Source organism: Haliotis rubra, unplaced genomic scaffold (assembly GCF_003918875.1).
Source record: "Haliotis rubra isolate DU_JTF1 unplaced genomic scaffold, ASM391887v1 Scf22, whole genome shotgun sequence".
NCBI classification, from domain to species: domain Eukaryota; kingdom Metazoa; phylum Mollusca; class Gastropoda; order Lepetellida; family Haliotidae; genus Haliotis; species Haliotis rubra.
Window position 1 is genome coordinate 3,220,180 of NW_025766225.1, and position 22,677 is coordinate 3,242,856.

Here is a 22,677-nt window from a genome sequence, read left to right on the forward strand (position 1 = left end):
CTCATGACTTATACATAATCGGCAACAGGCAACATGTCACGTTGCAATTACATTCTACCTTACTTTCCGTGGAAGTTTCAATGGCTGTGATATAAAACCAGACCACGGGTTATGCAATCGCCATTTATCAGTGAACATTTCTTTACGATGTGTCACCCTGGAGACATCTGTACAAGAACTCCCGGTTGTTACATGATGTGAAAAGTCTGCAACAGTCAGGGAGAAAATTCATTACAGGGTTGAGATTACTCTCGAAGCACACTCTACTGCAGTGCCACAGCGGGAGGTACACTGCATGGAGCTGTGATGTAAGGCCCAGGGAGAACTCAGCCATACTTCCAAACATAACTGCCTTGACAAGCATTAAACAAACAACATGGCCTGCACAGTCAAGTTTGCCATCCTGATTCAACAAAGATAGGAACATAGGCTAGCATGACCTGACTGAGGAGAAACCCATCTAGCCCTGGAAATTAAACAAGTACAAATATAATTCCGCTGGGGCTTAAGGTCATGAGTTGGACCTGTTTGAGATACAAACAAAGAATTATCCTGCTGCAGTATGATCAAAATGATTTTGATGCTCACAGGGCTTCTGAATGAGTGTCGGATGTGAAACAGCAGATATGTCCGTCAATATTTTTCGTCTCAGTTTGTGCTGTGTACTCCCGATGTCAGACAAGACAAACCAAGATTCAGACATGGACCAGGCGATTGCGATAAAGGGGGCTAACTCTGTAGAGCAAATAGCAACATCTTAACTCAGGATGGCTGATTGTTTGTTGTTGTTTAACACCACACTCAAACATCATCCTGGTATATGATGGTGGCCTATAAATAACCGTGTCTAGACTAGACAATCCAGTGACATCTCGAGCATCCACACCACTGGGATCAGATGATGTGCATTCTACCTTGTAACATTATCTGATTCATCTAGTTACCAGGTATGAGAATAAGAAAATACTGTCAATCTATGTGATAACATAGGAAACTCCACATGTCAAACACAGGAAAAAATACCAATACACTGGTGTGTGAGTGAGTGAGTGGATGGGTAATTGGGTGTGTTGACAAGAGAGTGAGTGAGTGGATGGGTGATTAGGTGAGTTGACAAGAGAGTGAGTGAGTGGCTGGGTGATTGGGTGACTTGGCAAGAGAGTGAGTGAGTGGATGGGTGATTAGGTGAGTTGACAAGAGAGTGGGGTGACTGACAGTGAGTGAGTGGATGGGTTATTGGGTGACTTGACAAGAGAGTGAGTGAGTGGATGGGTGATTGGGTGACCTGACAAGGGAGTGAGTTGAGTTGAGTTGGAGTAAGTGAGTGAATGATTGGTTGAGTTAACGAGTGAGTGATTAGGTCATTTAACAAGTGAATGAGTGAGTGAAAGTGTGAGTTAACAAGTGAGTGAGTGAATGAGTGAGAACAGTGTCTTGACACACCTCACTCTCTACACTTCCCCTGTCATCTCTTTAGTAGACAAAACATACTTCCAATACCTTTCAAACTAAATAATTCAACACTGACAAAATACACTACTCCACACAACATATGTCTATCAAATACCCCTGGAATGCTCACAACAAGCTCCCCACAGCTTCCCACAGCTCCACACACTGCCTCTGTTAACTTTCAGACAAACACATATAAACTTACTTGATTGCTTGGCGTTACCTGTACAGGTAGATCACACCGGTATAAGGACTAAAACCAGTTGTACAGGAGCAGTACCCAACAGCTTGATTTATAGGCATTCAACTCAGGCTTTTACTGTTTCTCCGCCAAGGTCGAACCATTCACTTTAAATCCAACAGCTCTGATAAGTCTTAACATGCCAGTGTAAATTCACCTTCTAGCTGCAGATCGCTGATTAAGTTAATCATGATAAGTTAAACGAGCTGCTCCTGGTTGGCCAATATTTATATTAGATTGTACACTGCAAATGTTTCTTTGATTACAAGATACGTGCTTATTATGTGGGGATTCTTAAAAATCGCATAAATAATTTCTTTGAAAGCTTAAATACATCACAGACGTTGCACTTGATGTAAGATGTAGCGATTGGTAGAGGTTCTACACAGACAAAGATCTACTTGTGATCACAATTGAAAGGCGGGAATAGTTTAGTGATGAACTAGTTCACCACAAGGGTGCGAAATAGATTCCAAATTTTGCTAGCCAGTCGGGTTAGCTATGCCTGAAAGTTACTAGCCCATAAAATAATTCACCAGCCTGAAATCTAAACGTAGAAACTAAGCAAAAGATTACAAAAGTAAATGAGAATAAGACATTGTTGGCATGACATGGGTTTCATCATTACGCTGGAAATATGATGAACATTTTTATCAGGCCATACTCTTGCATGATTTAAAAGTGTATTATAACTTAACAAGTCGGAGAGAGTGATATACATGTATTTACTAAATGACCCCATGAAAATTCACTAGCCTGAGAGGGCAGTGACTGTGAAGATTTACTGCCCCGAGTGGATTTTTACTAGCCACGGGCTAGTGGACCATTGGCTATTTCACACACTGCACCATTGCATTAAATATGAATATGTTCCAGCTAGATAGATACACAATACACTGATTCTGTTTTGATACATACTGATAAAAAATTGTTTTGTTTTATCTTGACATCTTCAAATTGGTTCCAATTGACCTGGGGAGGTGGGGTAGCCTAGTGGTTAAAGCGTTGGCTCGTCACGCCGAAGACCCGGGTTTGAATCCCCACATGGGTACAATGTGTGAAGCCCATTTCTGGTGTCCCCCGCCGTGATATTGCTGGAATATTGCTAAAAGCGGCGTAAAACCAAAAACTCAGTCAGTCAGTCCAATTGACCTATCTTGCCTGACATTTTTGTCAGTCTTTAATCCATTCTTTTGAACTAAACACTATTTTTCAGTAATCCATGTGGCATATAGCATCTCAAATTTGTGAAACAAATGATATTTCATCAGCAAAATCATTATTAAAACAATGTTGCTCTTTTATCAAAGATTGGTAAATATATTTGAACTACATCAGTTGATGTTTGTTCACTGTACTGAATCTGTAAATATTATGGCTCCACTGGGCTCCACTGGGCTCCATCAGAATCCTGAAGCCAATCATTAACCAGCTGATTCTATTCAGATGCGTCCAAAGGGCACTTGTAAAGTGAGCTCGTGCCACTCGAGACTGGTCGATACACACTTTTATTATCACCCTGATTATCTCCCTTGATGTCCTGCCCTCAATCTCACCCACAATGCATCACCCTCTTAACTCCCTGTGTACAACCCTTATAACTCACAACACAATTCAGCCAGTCTCAGATAAATCACGCTGGATTCAGCTGAATTCTACATCATGGTAGCTTCAAAGAGAAAAATAAGTGTTATTTTACGCAGCCAAAGGCCAGACCTGTGCGTCACATGTGACCCGATATCCAAACCAGTGCATCACACGTGGACCAGTTGACTCAGTGTCTGTTCAGGTATACGCATAACAAACAGGTCTTGATTGTAGACTTATTGTAGTCATCAGCCTGCGTGTACAGAGCTAAACTGATAATCAATGGTGGAGTACTCAATTACCACCTGAAACGTCTCAGCATATTTACAACTCAATCAATCTTCAAAGAACGTGCTGGCGTTCAATACCTGGTCTTCTAAAGAGGTCATTAATGCCGATAAACCATTAATTATTTTTCAGCTGAAACCAATATCTTCTTAATCATAATCTTGGTGTTGAGTTCGTGAAACATGACATACAGAGTTTATAACTGGGGCACGCTTTTGTATATAAAAAAATATATATCAGGAATATATGACGTATTGTGCAAGTCTTTGTCAAAGATGTAAGGTGGGGAGATAGGAGCATAAGTGAGTGAGTATAGTTTTACGCCGCTTTTAGCAATATTCCTGCAATATCACAATGGGGAACACCAGAAATGGGCTTCACACATTGAATCCATGTAGGGAATCGAACCCGGGTTTAGTATGCCGAGCCAATGACGGCAGTATGTGTGAATAGATCATATAATAATTGAGTGAGTTGTTAGGTTGTCATAAGCAGCTGCACATTATAACAGGTTTTTATTGACATTTTGATACAAAGTGTGTGGTTTTTTTAAAACACTGCACTCAGCAACACCAGAGCAATTTGACAGCAGACTTGAAATATGTGGAGTCATGACCAGACAATGCACTGATTGACATTCTGAGCAATGATTCAAGCTATCAGAGTGGCATATAATGCAATGGTCAAGGTCACCAAGTTATCGATTTAGTCACCTCTTCACCTGCTGTTGGTTACTTATTGTGACCTGGAATCTCTACTGGGGTTTGTCAAATAAACCACAAGCATAAAACAAACTGTGGATTCATATTTCAATCCTGGTACCTGCAACTGCATCCTTATCGGTTGTCATGGTAATTGGGAAAAAATAACACTGATATTTCCTGTTAAAGACAGAATACTGTTTCTCTAATCTTGTCAATGTCATAGTATAAAGTATCTCTTAATAGTATCTGGAGAAAGTTCTCTGCAAGATATCATAGTATAAAGTATCTCTTAATAGTATCTGGAGAAAGTTCTCTGCAAGATGTCATAGTATAAAGTATCTCTTAATAGTATCTGGAGAAAGTTCTCTGCAAGATGTCATAGTATAAAGTATCTCTTAATAGTATCTGGAGAAAGTTCTCTGCAAGAGAGTGTATTGTGATACACACATTATTGGGAACTCGTGACTTGGGTTTATTATTTGAGCCCTAATAGAGTGGAAATCTGAAGAAAAGTGTGATCGCCCACAATGTCCTTATTAGGGTACAGTGACACATTATAAGTCAGATCACAGATGCCATGGAGACCTGGAGTAGAGTAAGGTGAATGGGTAAATCTCTGGACTGCCACTGTAGTGTAGTGAACAGAGTGAGTATGTATATGTATGTGTGTGTGTGTGTGTGTGTGTGTGTGTGTGTGTGTGTGTGTGTGTGTGTGTGTGTGTGTGTGTGTGTGAGTGTGAGTGAGTGAGTGAGTGAGTGAGTGTAGTTTTACGCATCTTTTAGCAATATTCCAGCAATATCACGGTGGGGCACACCAGAAATGGGCTTCACACACTGTACCCATGTGGGGAATTGAACCTGGGTCTTCGGCCTGACACGAGAACGCTTTAGCCACTAGGCTACCCCACCACCCTCTCATAGACCCTTTATCCCCTGCAATAATTTTGAGCCAACCTTCAAAATAAATTCAAACTGTGAACTTGTGCCGAGGCCAAGTAAAAATCTAATGATGGTCGTCCTAATTGACAGGTAGCATTGGAAGCTATAGTTGTGAACCAGCTTCAAATCTGCTTCAATAAAACTGAACTGAATACAATTGATAGAAAATGAGAGCATTGTAAACATTTTTTACCTTTAGCCTCAAACTCACAGGGCTTGAGAAATAAGGTTAACTAGTCCTCTGGACTAGGCTTTCCTGAGGATCTAACATTTAAGACATGTTCTCAGAGGCCATAATGGTCACCTAATCTCCAGACATGTACTCCCAATCTCCAAATTACTGTCAGTAATATCTTTATAATGTGAGACTCATAAGCTATTATTCCGTTCTGAATCTCCTCTGTGGTCATAGTGGACATCAAGGTAGGAAGACTTAACTGACATCCACACTGCCCAGCTGAAGTAATCAGGTGGATATCAGTTTGCGATCCGTTATATACTGAACAGTGAGTGAGTGAATGAGCAGGTGAGTGAGCCGCTTTTAGCAATATTCCAGCAATATCATGGCGGGGAACACCATAAATGGGCTTCACACATTGTACCCATGTGGGGAATCGAACCCCGGGTCTTGGCGTGACGAATGAACGCTTTAACCACAAAGCCACCCCACCGTGCCTCTGGTACTGAGACGGAAATGTCTACCACCATCATTCCTAGAATAGTCCAATAGAGAATCAAAACATTTTCCGTAATTGGAATATGGCCATCGAGGAGCAGAGCAGTAGCATCTCACATCTGTGAGCAAGCTTCTACCAGTGGCAAATTAAAGTCGGCAAGCAAAAACACCATCAAGAATTGACTTGCAAATCAATACTTATTTCAGACCTGATTCCAACCAAGAAAATATGTCTGGCAAGTTTGGTTACTTGTGGCTTAGTTCAGCTCTCTCGCTGTTCATTGCTGAGCTTGGGTGTATTACAATCGAAGAATAGCACAGAAACTGGTACCACTCCGGTTATGGCCATATTTAGACAGCGAACACTTACGCTAACCATCGTTATCTTCACCAGTACGTGTCAACATGAGCACAATTTGGTCATTTCAGATCTTGTTGCATTAACAAAGTCTTGTTTTGTCACGCTAATTATTACTGACCATCATGATAATGACATGGGTGCTTTTGTAAGTTTAGCATTTATGCCTCGTTATAACTGTCATGGTCAAACACTGCTTAAGAACTAGTAATAGTATATGGCGCTCATATCCAGGCACATTGCCTGCTCACGGCGTTATGTACATTACTATCCCCGGTCATAGGACACTCCCGTACATTCCGACTGGGGATCATACAGCCATGCTGCCTGTTAGGCGCAATGACCTAAACCCTCACATTGCCAGCACATCCTCACGGGTACTCATTTTACAGCAGGGTGAACTGAGACAATGTGGAACGAAGTATCTTGACCCAGGATACTACCCGTGCCTTCAGCGTGAAAGGCAGATAACTTACCACTGCACTATTGCGCTCCACAAATTTCAATTTGTACTTCCTTCCCTTGTGTTGTACGTTTGCGGATTCGGCGAATAGGATATTATGCAAGACAATAGACAGTCAACAAGTGCAGTCCTCATTGGCATCATTCCCACTTCACTGGAGTACAGACAGGATATCCTTTCGATGAAATAATGACATGTTGTGAAGTATATATAAATGGATTCACTGATAAATCAGGGATGACTTTACTGATAAGTATAACAAGAAAACTTGCGACGCATAAACAAACTCTGTTCCTTAAACAAATTTACAACAAAAAAATTATTGTAATCAACATAGTCATTTTAAAAAAATCAAAAGGTACATATTCAAAAGTCAAAATGGGAACAAACCGAAATTGAAGTGGCAATTTTGACAACTGTTTGTATAGCTGTTTTGATGTGTCTGTTTTGACACAGTTGACATTTTGTTGCCCTTATCTGTCCTATCATACAAGCGGTTCTTAAAACTGTCTCCTTCTCATTACTGCAGTTAACAAAGGGTAAATAGTTCACAGTTTAAATAGAACTAAAAATGGAAAACAAACCACATGTCATGAATTTGAAGAGCAAATATGACATGTTATGACAAGTGTTTCACAAAAAGAGAGAGTGAGAGAGAGAGAGAGATTAGCTATGGGTTTTCACAAACAAATGTAGGGAATTTAAAACAATGCCTTTGGCGAACTTGTACAGATTGTACAGCTTATTCATACCTTTCCAAAACCATATTTTAAAACAATGTTTTGACATCAAATACTTTATTTCACTTTAGCTCACTAATATGATAAACAGTATTGCCGCTTGTCTGATTCCGTACAAATTGATCGAAGTCACAGGAGTGTATTTAATCCAGTGTTCACTATCTGTGACTGTTTACTGAACAAATGTAGTTTCAAATAAATTGTTAATCAACATTGTATTTAATCTTGTTGCACTCAACAGCAGAGATCAGTGACCATGCAGATTCAGGCATGTTTGTTTCAGCAACAGCTTGCAGTGTGCAGCGATAAACAAGAAACTACAACAATGGTTCAAAGAATGGTACTGGCGCCACTGGATATCGGTTCCAGACAGATACATCTGATGAGTGGTTCGGGTCAGCCACAGTCCAGCAGCATCACAGTAAGGGACACAAGAAGTGGAGTTCATCCATAAACCTACGTGGGGAATCAAACCCAAGCCTAACATCCACTTCTAACATCCAAGCTCAGTGGTGCTAAGGACAAGCTGCCTGTGAGGAACTATAAGGTAACCAGTTGTATGACTTATCCCTACATCCCACATACATGAGTCTGCTAGTAGAGCCTTGGTTGAATGTTTTTGGTTTGCTCCTTTCAAATATCCGGGGCAGGGGGTAGCCTACTGGTTAAAGCATCGCTCATCACGCCGAAGACCCGGGTTCGATTCCCCACATGGGTACAATGTATGTAGCCTATTTCTGGTGTTCCCCGCTGTGATATTGCTGGAATATTGCTAAAAGTGGCGTAAAACCATACTCACTCACTCACTCCAAATACCCAACTGGTCCATCTTGACCATCTGCAGTCAAGAATTATCTCCAGAGACATCACACAGATCAATACACCCAGCATCCTTGTAGCTGACTGCTCCTTGTAAACTTCAGTGCCGTTGGCGACACAGAAAGATTGATCACTACAAACATGCAAGAGATTGCCCCAGAAAAATACATGATGTTTCCAAGCAACAAACCTGACGCATATTATCCAAAGTATGATAAAAGCTTGTCCTTGTAAGCCTGGATCTGTGATGTAACATGTTGTTTGCAACTATTTACAACACAGTGGGCACAAGATAAGCAGGTAATGGATCAAAAGTGGGCATTACGAGAAATAACAACCCAGCCACTTGTGTTCAAGATAAAAGCACTTCCCACTGGAGACAGACAAGATGGAATACACATGAAAGCCGTGTCATAAGGATCAAAGGAACCCCCTACAATCAGGTTACTCTATAACAGCAAATCGGATCTAAAACCCCTCTGTATATTACCATAGGTAGAACATGTACATACAAATACTGAAGGAAGTCTGGTTGTCTAGACAACCAGAGTAACAGCATGAGAGCATTGGTGTTATCGACATGATGGAGTGCAGCAAGAGCATCTACTGATTGGGTTATCATGGAGTGAGGCAACTAATCATAATCATATGCCAGAGTTATATTAACTTGGCATTTCATTTTCCAGATATTCCCTGTACGTTTTGCAGAGAATCAGCTTGAAACATTAAAAAATCTATTTTTGAAAGAGTGAATACAAAAGTTAGCATCTCATCCCCTTTCTGAGCTGAAGGGTGACAAATTACAGTCTGTGCGGCAATTCGATATGTTTGAAGGCAGTATCCGGGCTTTGTCACAGAGATTGAGTTATTTCAGCCTATCTGAGTCCTTTTTCTATTGGCAGGGTCATATATATGTTCTTACTCTGAAGGTATTGAAAAGACTTAACAAAGCATGTTGTATGTTGAGCTGATTGGTTGATTATACACAAACAGCATGAAAGGGTTCAACAGGTTTCTTTTGGCTATACCGATAATCAGACTATACCAAGGCCATGTTGGACAGATGAAAGTATCAGAACATCAGCTGATCCAGACATTGAGCATGATGACGACAATATTGATGATGATGATGATGATGGTGCAAAAGAGACACTCTAAATACACTAACAGTATCAAGAACAAGTATGTAATTGATGACCTTCATCTTCATGCAAATCATCTGCCTGACAAAACCCTGTTCACAGCGCACGGCTGTTTCATTCATGCATGAATGAGCAGACGGCGTAAAGCAGATGCATTGAAGCAGACGTACACTGGAGACAAGGACATCTCTGGTTCTCCATATCCCTACCAGATCTTTTGAAGAGAAGCAAATATTGTTATCTACCTTTCAAGGCTGAACAGGCATTATAAGAAAATATCTTGTTTAGCGTGAGGACAATAATATTTTAGCTGCTTCATTTAACACTAAAGGAACACTGCACGGTGCTCATGTTGCTGGGTGTAATCGTCCATCTCGGATAAATCTGATAAAAGATAAATATGCTGCTACTATCACTGCATTAAGATTCCTGGTGATATATAAAGCATGGATAAAGTTAGCCATCCAACCGTGACACTGTTTGGTCTTGTGTAATAAGTGAGGATGGACTTTCAACTACCACATACATTATCCATAATGTTTGATATGAACCGTAATGCCATTGTGTGGTACTACTTGTATAGCCATTGTGCGATATGCCTTGTGTACCCATTGTGTGAATTGCCATATATACCCATTGTGTGCTATTCCTTGTATAGCCATTGTGCAATACGCCTTTAATACCCATTGTGTGATATGCCATATATACTCATTGTGTGGTACTCCTTGTATAGCCATTGTGTGATACACCTTTAATACGTGTGATTTGCCATATATACCCATTATGTGATATGCCATATATACCCATTGTGTGGTATTCCTTGTATAGCCATTGTGTGATACGCCTTTAATACCCATTGTGTGATATGCCATATATACCCATTGTGAGGGCCTCCTTGTATACCCATAATGTGGTACTCCTTGCATACCCCGTGTGAAAAACCTTGCATACCTTGTGTGATACGCTTTGTATATCTGTTGTGTAATATGTAATCTATACCCATTGTGATACACCTTTTATGCCCTCTGCGTGATACACCTTTTATGCCCTCTGTGTGATACACCATGCACAGCATCTGTGATACACTCTGTATAGCTACTATGTGATACACCTTGTACACCCTGTGTGTGATACGCCTTGTATACTCTGTCATACACCTTGCATACCCATTGAGTGATACACCTTGCATTCCCTGTGTGATACGCCTTGTATACCCTCTGTGTGATACGCCTTGTATACTCTGTCATACACCTTGCATACCCATTGAGTGATATACCTTGCATTCCCTGTGTGATACGCCTTGTATACCCTCTGTGTGATACACCTTGCATTCCCTGTGTGATACGCCTTGTATACTCTGTCATACACCTTGCATACCCATTGAGTGATACACCTTGCATTCCCTGTGTGATACGCCTTGTATACCCTCTGTGTGATACGCCTTGTATACTCTGTCATACACCTTGCATACCCATTGAGTGATACACCTTGCATTCCCTGTGTGATACTCCTTGTATACCCTCTGTGTGATACGCCTTGTATACTCCGTCATACACCTTGCATACCCATTGAGTGGCATACCTTGCATGCCCTCTTTGTGATATACCTTGTATATACACTGCGTGAAAATGTCAATCACAGGCCTACCTGAATCAGATATTTTACGCTGAAGTAAGCAATATTCCAGGCTATTCAAAGTGCCCTGTAAATAATGTATAATAAAGAAAGGTCACCATATTGACCACTGATGCATGTCTCCATCAGTTTCATCCCTGGTACTGAGGATCTACACCCCAAAACATCCAACATTGATAACAAATGCAACACGGATAAGACAAAATTCAAGTTAGGGCCAGCTTGGTTCTCCTGATAAAAGACCATGCAGACCTGCTGCACTGTGACAGACCATCTCATAAGTCAAAAATAGGACTGACATCTCCAGCAACTAAAGAGCAGGAGTGTGTAGGGTTTTCACGCCATCGTGAACAATCTTTCAGCTATATCACAGCAGTCTGATCCATAGGGGCAGAGAGCTGCTAGACAATTCAATCTGATTAGTCCCACATGGGTTCCAGCTAGATTCAATATGAATCCTATCACTTTGATCAAAAATAAATCCGACCTCAGTAAGATGGCCTCAGTGCAGAGGAGTCCAATGACTAGTCATTCGGTTTGGTGGGTGCTGAGACCGTTGACAAACGTATGCAGCTTCCCCACGACCGTCTGCTTCATGGTAGGACTTCAGATACGTATATTGAAGCATACCATTTACTGTCTGGCTGATTATATCTCTGTCAGAATACTTGACTATGGTTTTAATCAAGACTACAAGCTAAAGAAGACCTTGCTTGTTGGCTGAACCTTTTGTCCACGATGACATCTTTAGTGGAATATATTTTTGCCAAGGTTATCACTATTACATCAATATGTGATTCATCCTAAATATCTTTTCATTTGAAGACATAATGTCAACTCAATTAATTAAGAGCCTGACATTCTTTCAACAGTGCAGCTTCACCTGTTGAGAGTTATGTCCCTTGAACATACATTAAACCTGCAACAGTGCAGCTTCACCTGTTGAGAGTTATGTCCCTTGAACATACATTAAACCTGCAACAGTGCAGCTTGACCTGTTGAGAGTTATGTCCCTTGAACATACATTAAACCTGCAACAGTGCAGCTTGACCTGTTGAGAGTTATGTCCCTTGAACATACATTAATCCTGCAACAGTGCAGCTTGACCTGTTGAGAGTTAAGTCCCTTGAACATACATGAAACTTGCAACACAGAAGCTTGACCTGTTGAGAATTACGCCCCCATAACACATTAAACCTACAAAAGTGCACCTTGCCATGTTGAGATTTAGTCCACTGAGCACACACATTAAGCTTTCAGCAGGGCAGGTCGACCTGTTGAAAGTTAAATCCCTTGAACACCACTATTCCGCTTGTACAAGGGCAGATCGTCCTGTTACAACTAAAATCCCCAGAAACCCCAAGTTCAGCATGCCCCAGTGATGTCTCATGAACATGCATGCTAGCGCATGTCATATCTTTAAAATTCAAGATCTTGATGTGAAGAGGCCAAGCACTTCATCCAAGGACAGCTGATTTTACTAGCAGCTTTCAGAAACCTCAAGCATTTCAATTAAATTTCCATGGAACTATTCTCCTAAAACATCTCATGATCTACAACCCAGCGAAGCTCAATCCCCATCAGCAAATAAGGAAAAAAGTCAAGGTCATCTCTAAATAGGGCTAACCAGCCTGATATTGTGCCATCCTAATAGAGTGTGTACTTCAAAAACATGCAACAGATTCATCTAATTAATAGGCTATACCACAAAAAAAGGGTTCCTCATCAACTATTGATCATAAAAATGGCAAGGTGACAAAGCATTGTTTATTTTTTAAACCAACATTTTTGTGTCAATGGTTATGTTTTCAAACAGCTCCTTAAAAGACAGAGACATAACAATAAGAGTGTGTATTGAATTCCATGGAGAGACTATGTTAATTCCTAAATCCAAAGTGGAAAATTAGGAAAGGCTGAATTTCTGAACTTGGAAAAAACAAGCATTGACCCGCAAGGTTTAAAATGACCTGGCTGTGACTTCTTCCCTGTAAATCTGTAAATCCTCCAGGTTTAGCTCCGACAGATACAGCCTGGATTGAGGGTTGGCTGGATGGAAAGCCTGTCTGTAACCTGATCCGGTTCAGACAGTACACATGGGGGCGGGGATTGTACATCCCCAGCTGTCAGACATTCCACTCAGTGGGGAGGGACTTCAAACTAACTGCCGATAACTTTTGATTAACAGTAAGTGGTAAGCATGCTAAGACTTACCTGTGAACTGACAACATGAATACTGAAGTCACAAATGAAAGGCATATTTAACATCATTAAACAGGATAAAAGCTCTTAATTTCGCGCTTAGTAACACCTTGTGGTTGTATCAGCAACACTTCACATAACAGACCAGGGAAATGGCAGGATATTGGAGTTTACATCAACGCACTTCTCACCTGCCTTCAATTTAATATATCATACATTTCACATTTATGATCATACAGCTGGTTGAGTAGCCGCCAAAGGTGATAAAACACAGGCACGGTGACATAAAGCAGAAAATGCGGTATTTCTGATTGCCATGGATACATTTAATAGATTTAAAAATAAGGTAGGTGTTTTCAAAACCCGTTAGAGCATGTCAGAGAATATCTGTAAACACCTGAGATAGCTGTTGCCTGATATATCATGGCACAGCCTATTTTAGGACTAGAATACATTAATTCACCTATCTTTGTATTTCTGACTTATTTCGCTGATTTGAATTTTTTGTTGGCTAGTGATGTTTGTCGATTGTTGCTGGGTAACTGGATTTAGCAGGATTGACATATGAGATATTCTGTACACTGGTTACCTGACATAGTGCTGTTGCGTATTTGTAGGGCTGTAACAGAATACTTTGTGACAATAAAATAAATATCCCATAGACGCTTGAGAGGTACATGTACCACATAGAACACAATACATAACAACACCTTCCATGCACACTGATAGATAGATAGATAGATAGATAGATAGATAGATAGATAGGAAAATAATAATAATAAAAAAATAATTAAATAAATAATGTCTTAAGCATGTTGAGCAGTATTAAGTCTGTCTCACAGTCCCTGAACCATATTATTTTCCCTACAGCCTCGTCCACGTACAATGCTGAAGCCCTAAATGAAGCAAGTATAGATTTCCCCAGGTTCAGAATCTCCCAACTCGCTGGGGCTCCTTTTCAATTTACATGGGATTATTTCTTACTATCATAATTATATATATTCAGGGACTAAGTGTGAGTCTAAGCAGTTTTCTAGACTTTCAAATTGGAACACATGCCACTTTAACCCTTGTATTCTTCTGAGAACAGCATCTGATTATGTTATACTCATAATTAGTCTGTCGTACAGACCCTGAAGCAAATATATCAAAAAAAGCCCACGCAAGTCTAGAAAATGTGGCAAGTCTAGATTTCCTCAGCTTCTGAAAATGAAAAAAGTCTCAGGGCTCCTTTTCATTACATTTTTTTTTTTTTTTACTATGAACTTTTTTCAGGAAAATATGTTCATTTCAGAGACTAGTTGTTAGTCTAACTCATAATGGACTCTCCAGGCAAATAAAATTTGAATGGGCTTCCAGCAACCCACGCTGATCACGACAGATGATTAACAGATTGGGTGCAAGAGTGTTATCATATCCAGATTTGGACATAACAAATAACATCAGTCATTGGCTGGTCTGGTGCAAGCTTGATATTTACATTATATATCCGAAATGCTGTGGCATTTAACCCTAAACAAATTTGGGATGGTCTGGCTCGCTGACTATGCTCATGATGTTAATCACTGAATGGTCTGGTCCAGATTTGATTATTTACAGACTGTGATCATATAGACGGAACATTGCTGACTGTGGCATTAAACAACAAACAAAACAACAAACAATACAATAATAATATCACTTATATTTTAAAACATTTCTATTAAGGTGTTCATTTCTTATCTAATCATGGGCATCCATTGTAATTTCATATACAAACATCCTACTGTGTATTCAAAACATATTTTGAATCCAAAGCAATTGATGTAGATCATACCTGTACAAATACACCTGATGGTTTAGCAATAACCCTGACTAATTGACAAACGACTGTATGCAACACAAATACCCTTACACACAACATCTGGAATGAAAGAGAGCTGTTTGTATTGTACACACGCCAGATCTACTTCCTCTGTTGCCAGTACAAATAAATAGTGCAATTCTACAGGTAACTGGTGCGTGGAAACTACACACATGAACGACTCTCCGTCTATGTTCCACACTTCATTCTTACAAACCATGTGCCCTTGCTGCTTTAGATAATCTAATAACTTATACACTTGTGCAACAGACAATCCAATTGCTGCTGCCCTGGTGTAACAGATGATCCAACTGCTGATCCCCTGGTACAAAAGGTAATCCAATCGCTGATTCCCAGTTCAACAGATAATCCAATCGCTGATCTGCTGAAAAAACAGACAATCCAATTATTGATCCCCTGATGCAACATTCAGTCCAATTGCTGATCCGCTGGTACAAAAGGTAATCCAATCGCTGATCCCCTTGGCAGATAAACTCATCACTGCCGTCTTGTTGCAACAGAAAATACAATTTCTTCTTCCTTGGTACAATAGATAATCCAATTGCTGATCCTCCCGGCAACAGATAATCCAATCACTGATCCCCCCAGCAACGGACAATCCAATTGCTGCTTTCCACAGGAACAAATTAACCAATCGCCGATTCCCTGATGCAACAGATAATCCAACTGCTGCTCCCCTGGTGAAACAGATAATCCATGGCCAATCGCTGCTACTCTGTTGCAACAGGTAATCCAATTGCTGCTCCCTAGATATAACAGATAATCCAATCGCTGCTCCCTTGATACAACAGATAATCCAATCGCTGCTCCCTTGATACAACAGATAATCCAATTGCTGCTCCCTAGATATAACAGATAATCCAATCGCTGCTACCTTGTCAAAATAGATAATTTAATCGCTGTCGGGTTACTGAGATGATAGTTGGAATATGCAAATGAACTAACAGGAGACTGCAGTATGAACCCAGGTGGAACAAAACATGCGCTGCAAATTACCATATTCTGTTTTTCATTGGATTCAGCACATTCATTCACTGATTGAATGGTTTCAGGGTTGTTATTTGCTTTAAGTATGAGGACATATTACATTAATACATCAGTATAAATATCCTCAATTGTTAAACATTGATCGTATTTTAGGTTATTGTCAGGTAGTCGGCCAGAAGAGATAGAAAAATTCGAAAATGAATAGAAACAGCAAAGGTAAAGTGCATCCTAACTGTACAATGCTGCAATGGTTACATTTACACAATGCTTGTACAATAGAAAAGAGAAAACCATTTCCATCATAATAGTAAATATCTGCTTGAATCAGAGTCCCATGCATGGATCTGACAGTACCATGAGCTCAGGTTATGAACCATTAATTATTTGTGCTGATACACGGGATTTGAACTTTTTTCTGTCCCCCTGGTGGCATCCATCATAAACACATGCACAGGCAAGTCAAATGTTGACAGAATGAGATGTCATGATGAAGCTTACTTCTTTCTTAAAGCCTAGCAAAGATCAAGAAACCTGACAGACCAAGAAGCCTGACGCAGATCAACAAGCTTAAAACAGATCAACAAGCTTGAAAAAGATCAACAAGCCTGACACAGATCAACAAGCCTGACACAGATCAACAAGCCTGAAGCAGATCAACAAGACTGACGTGGATCAACAAGCCTGACACAGATAACAAGATTGACACAGATCAACAAGCCTGACGTGGATCAGCAAGCCTGACGTGGATCAACAAGCCTGACACAGATCAACAAGCCTGACACAGATCAACAAGCTTAAAACAGATCAACAAGCCTGACACATATCAACAAGCTTGAAACAGATCAACAAGCCTGACGTGGATCAACAAGCTTGACGCAGATCAACAGGCCGGACACAGATCAACAAGCTTAAAACAGATCAACAAGCCTGACGTGGATCAACAAGCCTGACGCAGATCAACAAGCTTGAAACAGATCAACAGGCCGGACACAGATCAACAAGCCTGACATAGATCAACAAGCCTGACACATATCAACCATCTTGAAACAGATCAACAAGCCTGACGTGGATCAACAAGCCTGACGCAGATCAACAAGCTTGAAACAGATCAACAGGACCGACACAGATCAACAGGACTGACACAGATCAACAAGCCTGACGCATATCAACAGGCCCAACACAGATCAACAAGCCTGACACAGATCAACAAGCCTGACACAGATCAACAGGCCCAACAAGGATCGACAGGCCTGACACAGATCAACAAGCCCGACAAATATCGACAGGCCAGACACAGATCAACAAGCCTGACGTGGATCAACAAGCCTGACACAGATCAACAAGCCTGACGCAGATAAACAAGACTGATGCAGATCAACAGGCCCAACAGATCGACAAGCCTGACACAAATCAACAAGCCTGACACAAATCAACAAGCCTGACGTGGATGAACAAGCCCGACACAGACCAACAAGCCCGACACAGACCAACAAGCCTGACACAGATCAACAGGCCCGACACAGATCAACAAGTCTGACACAGATCAACAGGCCGAACACAGATCGACAAGCCTGACAGTCAAAAGACTACACAGATCTTGGCTGGACCAGTGGAGATGGATGATAGATAGCTCATTGGGCTGTGTTTGTTCTCAGTACTTGACCCAACTTCCCTGATCTTGATTCAAACTCTATGACACTTCCCAAACATGACCAATCTAAGTAGCCTAAATTCCTTATGCATTTTATACAGATCTTACAAGGCATCTTTTAGTGTGTATTCTGTTTAATGCCAACATAGCACAGTAATAGAGAGTGGGCCTTTAATGGAGGCCTAGCCTCTATTTTCCTGATTGAGTGAATGGCCCTGTGTCTATTAGAAATCAGCATGTATTACAGCTCTGGTTTAATAGAGGAAATATGGTACAATAACGAATACAGACCAACAGCTGTTTACCTGGTCAGGGCTTGGTAACTGAAACACTGGTGTTTGGACAGGTCAGAATCCCATTCAGGGCTTGCAGTGGATTTTCGCTCGCCAGCTCGTTAAACAAATCAGGGTCTCAACACTGATACAGAAACCTTTCCACTTTGAAAACTTCACAATTACCGTATTTGCCATACTAAGTGCACTGATCCAATAAGCATGCCGCTTGATCGATCTGCAAGTAGCTTTGTAAATGGTCCCTTAAAAGACTGAAAACACTCAGTACTACTCAGTGTGTAATATCAGATCTATCGTGTCTGGTATCAATCAGTGTGCCCCTTTTATCACCTTTCTAAGTACCCAATACAACTAGTTACAGTGAATTTAGTAAGATTAAATAACTATTTGTTTCAGCCTAAAGAAAGGACAATTAAAACATCAACTATAAACTTCAGTGTGTACTAGCAAGGTGTTAATTGAATCCCTGTGAACTCCAGTGTGTACTAGAAAGGTGTTAATTGAATCCCTGTGAACTCCAGTGTGTACTAGAAAGGTGTTAATTGAATCCCTGTGAACTCCAGTGTGTACTAGAAAGGTGTTAATTGAATCCCTGTGAACTCCAGTGTGTACTAGAAAGGTGTTCAATGAATCCCTGTAAACTCCAGTGAGTACTAGAAAGGCAGTAATTTAATCACTATGAACACCAATGTGTACTAGAAAGGTGTTAATTAAATCCCTGTGAACTCCGGTGTGTACTAGAAAGGTGTTGATTAAATCCTTGTGAACTCCGGTGCGTACTAAAAAGATGTTAACTGAATCCAGATTCAGCTGATTGCTAGTTAGTCATGCTCATATATTGCTACATGTGTTTGATATGCTCAGGTTAGTAATTAGCTTTACTGGCATCTAGAGGTATTTTGAATCTGATTGTAGTTCTAGTTCCAGGTCATGTAAAACATTATCATCTTTAACTTCAAATAGTTGACATGGTTACAAAAGTGGGTATGCTGGTCTGTACCAACAGTTTATTGCTCACTAATATCCTAACACTCAGACATGACTTTCCAAAACACTGAAGCAGAAAACAGTCTCTATGATGTTTAGGGTTTGTCTGTGATGAGAAACACACAACATTTTAGCGACCCTTTATTTAAAAGAAGTTGAAGATACATGTCACTCTTTTCATATGACTGTTATTAACCTGTAATGCCACAGGTCATGACATTTTGGATAGGTCAAGTTTAAAACCTAGATAACATCTGTGCATTGAATCAGATGAACTTAAATTCATAAAATGCTACTTCACAAAGGGCAGATGGTGCCCTATCTCACTAAAAAAACAGAAGCCGACAGCCTCACTGGAGTTCCAGAATCTGATGAGATAGCCATTCTCTTCAGCAAACTGGATGAGTGTACCAGGCCTGGATACAGTCATTTATAGAGGAAGCTTCTGTGTTCACAACAAAGCAGGGAAGCAATCCATTTTGTGAGGCATGAGAAGATACTGGCGTTTAGGCAAGACACAACACCGAAGAATGTGCTGTTGTACACAGGCAGTTCTCAGATAAGCTGTGGTGGGTCTGAAAAGTTTCACATACAGTTAACACAAAATGAAGAAACTTGCATTCTTTGCCAACTCTGGGAATAAATAAATGAAGCGTCATTGCACAGACCATTGTACTTTGGGACTGGTTATTTATTATAGGGTGGTGTGGGTGGGGTGTGTGGGTGTTCGGGTAAATAATCCAGACAGGGTCACCCAAAATATGGCAGTCTGTTGGGGAGTGTCATAAAAAATATGAACTAGAATATGGGAAGGGTCATCCAAAAATATAAAAAGCAGTAGATATGTGCATAAAAAATCTCTGAACACCCCAAAACCTATACTAAATGACTGGCCCCTGAAATACCTCCAGCCATATTGCATAATGTCTGGAAACAAAATTTTAAAAAATTCTTCCTTCTACATATATATTTACATGTTATTAGTGGGTAAAAACAGGAGAGACAGAAGGAAATTATTCTAAAGACGATGCAGCCCCAATAACGATGTAAATATTATGACGGGTGCAGTATATTTACATTGAGGTGGTGAAATCGCTGTATCCAACAGCTACAAAAAAAGTGATGCAGGAAGGCCCTGTTTAGGCATAGCTCTGAGAGTGTTATAGAAACTTATGCCATAATGTTCTACAAGATTACTGGGTCATATTGTGCAATGTTGTCTCATAATGTTTACTTAATGGACTTGTAGCTCCAGCGTGAGTTAAGACTGTATTTAACGCCACCATGTTATTGACTTGATGACACTCAACGGCTTCTGAATGAGCTTTCTTGATGATGCTTCTTGTGCAAGCAAAGCTTAAAGTGACATAGTTTATGATTTCGGAGAATCCCTACATTTAGATTCAGTACTTTTCCACAAATACAAAACCTCTCATTCACCATGGCCAACTATTGTCAAGATTATTGTTTTTAATTTCTTTTGCACTGTAAACTTCTCTAATATTCTGCATTTATAGATCAATTACAAAAATACTGATTTAAGGCACAAAATAGTTTCTTCTGCTAATTAAACACTATTTAAAAGTGTAGTCCTCATATCTTTCATGTGAATTAGCAACAGTTTTGAAAGTCATGACATAATAATTATGAAAATATGTTTATTTCAGCTCAACTCCAAACAAGACAAACCTGTTTTATATAATATCTAAAAATTCCCAGTACATCGTGTATGGATGGTAAGGACACTACCTAAATCAGTGTGTGTCACGGATGTGAATAGGGTGAATTATGAACAGTTATATTAACCTACATAAAATGCCTGCTTATCAGAATGTTCTGACCCACATAGCTGAGTATTTTATTAAGCAGATAACACTGTGAATATAGATCCCCAACTTACTGCAGAGTATGCCCTACTGTCTCGAGACCCTTCCAGTCTAGATTTAGATGTTGCAATTAGTGAGATACGTGAAACTGACCCGTTGCCTCTGTGTAATTAGAATACTTATTAACCGAAATCATTGATCATTATAAAAATTGAGTTAATCTAGATAGGTGTGCCAGTTAGCTAAAGCTTTGTCTCACGTAATTGATACTAGTAAATTAAGGCAAAGCCATTGTGTAATTAGTTTTTCCTTTGTAGGACACATTGAAAATTAAATCTTAATTGTCTAGTTTATGAGCTAATTTCATTCAACTATCAGCTGTCATAAGACGAAAATATTAATCGATAGTGCATAGTTGTGTTACTCTTAGGGAAAGCCCCCCTCCATATCCAAGTGTATGATTTCACTTAGTTTTGTGATAGAAAGAGAAAATAGGTTAACATATTCCAGCTACACTGACGTTGACCTTGTGTGCATCGACAGCTTTGTTTCTCGCATCCTTGGGGGAAAGTATTTACCCCTATGTGAAACGGAACCATGAATAAACCATAGAGGAGAAACACTGGCACTGGGGAGGCTATTCACCCTCGATTGAGCCTCGCTAGACGGGCAGCCATTTTTGTCATAAATGTTCACCATCGTTCCGATTTTTCGACATTTAACCGTAAATCTTCAACTAAACACCACGAATGTAGGAGAAAATTAAAATTAACGGCCTCTGCAAACGCGTTCAAAACAAAGAGAATTACAAAGCATGCACGGTAATTTGTGATTGCACTTTGATCGCCCGGCTTGTTTGAAGTCACTCCTGAGCTAGAAACACTCGCATTCATTTCTTCGCGATTCTTGCGTCTGACCGGGTGAGAAAAGCGCTCAAATTATATCATATGCACACATCATGCTTACCTTAATACACAATATCACACGGAAGTAGTATATTCCAAAATAATCGTCTTATACCACCGTAATATCCGACAGTGGTCAGCACTGAGACAGCTATAGCTGCTATACACAGGGTATCGTAATATTGACCTCGCTCTTCCGTTCTCCTCCCCCGTAAATTGCATTCAGCTATCGGGGGTGACTCACTGTTCTATAATTAACTATACTCTCTCGTATTCGTCGCCCGTCTTTTCTGTACGTGTAAACTGCCAAGTTAATTATTTTGATATCGGTAAAATCAGCGACTGAACTTGAAAAGATAAAGTTTTATGGGTAAAGCTAGAAGCTAGAACAGCCGCTATTGACAGCTTTGCTGGCTGAGAATCGTCACAACACTGGTGGCGAGAACTGTCGCACATGAAGCTGTGTACAGTCAACTCCTAACCAAGTGGACGTTTTCGAAAATTCAAAATAATATTTATTTGAAAATTTTAATGCTTACCGTTCTCGAAATTAGAAATAACATATTTAACACAAGCATATTTTCCCGCTTCACAATGTACATATTTTGGTTTGGTGTGAAATGAACTACACGTGGTATATTAGTTAATCGCGTTTAAAGGGAGTGCGGCTTAGTGAATGAGCATTGTTTTACGCCGCTTATAGCAACATTCCACCCTTATCACTGCGGGGTAGTTATAGGTTGTGCCCATGTAGGGAATTAAACCCGAGTCTTTGGAGTTACGGGAAAACGCTTTATCCATTAGGCCATCAAAGATTTCGCTAGGTGACTTATATGGCATGATGCGAGTGAGTATTATTTTATGTCGCTCTCAGCCATATTTCAGCAATATCAAGTTGGGGAACACCAGCTACGGGTTTCA

At 40.2% G+C, this 22,677-nt stretch overlaps 1 protein-coding gene across 1 annotated transcript in view; it reads right to left on the reverse strand.

The window, feature by feature from the left end:
- LOC124277266 overlaps positions 1-21,952 on the reverse strand; it is a 163,829-nt gene extending 141,877 nt beyond the window's left edge. The window contains 1 exon segment of the mRNA XM_046712915.1: positions 21,818-21,952. The gene's annotated coding sequence lies outside the window, so the exon portion shown is untranslated.
- Positions 21,953-22,677: the final 725 nt, after the last annotated feature.